We start from the raw sequence: 2,102 nt of genomic DNA on the forward strand, positions 1-2,102 counted from the left end.
ACAGAAACAAGGATTCTCCTCAACACGTTGCTGAAAATTGTATAAAAGAGATACTCCCCCGAATTCGACATTGACAGGGATAATTCAGAGTCCCACCATGAATCTGTATGATGGAAACCAATCAAACAACGAGCCTGGATAGCTCAGTCGGTAGAGCATCAGACTTTTAAAACAGGTGGTGATCTGAGGGTCCAGGGTTCAAGTCCCTGTTCAGGCTTAAAGTTTTAAAACAGCTGGCAAGTTCTGCTTTTCCAGCGGACCAACATCAGCGAAAGGAGCAAGAGTTGGCCATTCAGTCCCTCGAGCCTGCTCCGCCATTTGATAACGCTGATCTTCGACCTCAACTCCACTTTCCCGACCTATCCCCATATCCCTTGAGTTCCTGAGTGTCCAAAATTCTATCCACATCAGTTTTGAATCTATTCAATGGCTCAGCATCCACAGCCCTCTGGGGTGGAGAATTCCAATGGTTCACAACCATCTCAGCAAAGAAATCTCTGAACGAAATGACTGGCCCCTTATCTTGAGATTATAACCTTTAGTTCTAGACTCTCCAGCGAGGGGAAACAGCATCCCAGCATCTACCCTGTCAAGCCCTCTAAGAATTTTATATGTTTCAATGAGATCACCTCATCATTGTAAACACCAGAGAATATCGGCCCATTCTGCTCAATCTCTCCTCACAGGACAAACCTCTCATCCCAGGAATCAATCTAGTCAACCTTTGTTGCACCCACTCTAAGGCAAGTGTATCATTCCCAGGTAAGGAGATCAAAACTGTACACAGTACTCCAGATGCGGTCTCACCAAAGCCCTATATAATTACAGCAAGACTTCTTTATCCTTGTTCTCCAACCACCTCGCAATAAAGGCCAACACACCATTTGCTTTCCTAATTGCTTGTTGCACCTGCATGTTAACTTTCTGTGATCCGTGTACAAGGACACACAAATCCCTCTGAATTCCAACATTTCGTAGTCTCTCACCGTTTAAAAGATATTCTGCATTTCTATTCTTCCTACCAAAGTGAATAATCTCACATTTCCCCACTTTATACTTCATTTGCCAACTTCTAGCCCACTCACTTATCCTGTCTGTTTCACTTTGCATCCTCTTTGCGTCCTCCTCACAGCTTACTTTCCCACCTCGTTTTGTATCGTCAGCAAACTTGGATACATTACACTCGGTCCCCTCATCTAAGTCATTAATATAGATTGTAAATATCTGAGGCCCAAGCACTGATCTTCACGGCACCCCACTAGTTACAACCTGCCAACCCCAAAATAACCTGTTTATTCCGACTTTCTGTTTTCTGTAAGTCAACCAATCCCCAATCCATGTTAATATATTACCCACAATCCCATGAACCCTAATCTTGTTCAACAAACTTTTGTGTGGCACCTTATCGAATGCCTTTGGAAAATCCAAATATTCTACATCCACTGGTTCTCCCTTATCTACCCTGCTATCTAAACCCTCAAAACCTCTAATAGAGTTGTCAAACAGGATTTCTCTTTCATAAAACTTGTTGCATGTGCCTAACCATATTATGATTTTCTAAGTGCCCTGTTACCACGTCCCTAGTAATAGATTCCCGCAATTTCCCTCCTACTATTGTCAGGCTAAAGGGCCTGTAGTTCCCTCTTTTCTCTCTCCCTCCTTTCTTGAATAGAGGGGTTACATTTGGTACCTTCCAATCCATGGGGAACTTTCTAGAATCATGGGAACTGTGGAAGATAAAACCAATGCATCCACTGTCTCTGCAGCCACCTCTTTTAAAACCCTAGGATGTAGGCCATCAGGTCCAATGAATTTGTCAGCTTTTAGTCCCATTAATTTCTCCAGTACTTTTTATTTACTAATCTTAATTGCTTTAGGTTCCTCACTCTCATTAAAACCTTGGTTCCCCAATACTTCTGGTATGATTTTTGTGTTCTCTACTGTGAAGACAGATACAAAATACTTGTTTAACGTCTCTGCCATTTCCTTATTCTCCATTATAAATTCTCCTGTCTCTGTCTCCAAGGGACCCATGTTTACTTTCGCTAATCTCTTCCTTTATACATATTTATCAATTTCTTGGTCATCCTTTGCTGATTTCT

At 42.1% G+C, this 2,102-nt stretch overlaps 1 non-coding gene across 1 annotated transcript; it reads left to right on the forward strand.

Annotated features, from left to right (window-relative positions):
- Positions 1 to 132: 132 nt before the first annotated feature.
- trnak-uuu (transfer RNA lysine (anticodon UUU)) lies at positions 133 to 217 on the forward strand. Its single transcript is given in 2 exon segments — positions 133 to 169; positions 182 to 217. It is a non-coding gene; the product is annotated as a tRNA-Lys (tRNA).
- The last annotated feature ends 1,885 nt before the right edge of the window (positions 218 to 2,102 follow it).

This window comes from Heptranchias perlo, unplaced genomic scaffold (genome assembly GCF_035084215.1).
Source record: "Heptranchias perlo isolate sHepPer1 unplaced genomic scaffold, sHepPer1.hap1 HAP1_SCAFFOLD_402, whole genome shotgun sequence".
Classification (NCBI taxonomy): Eukaryota; Metazoa; Chordata; class Chondrichthyes; order Hexanchiformes; family Hexanchidae; genus Heptranchias; species Heptranchias perlo.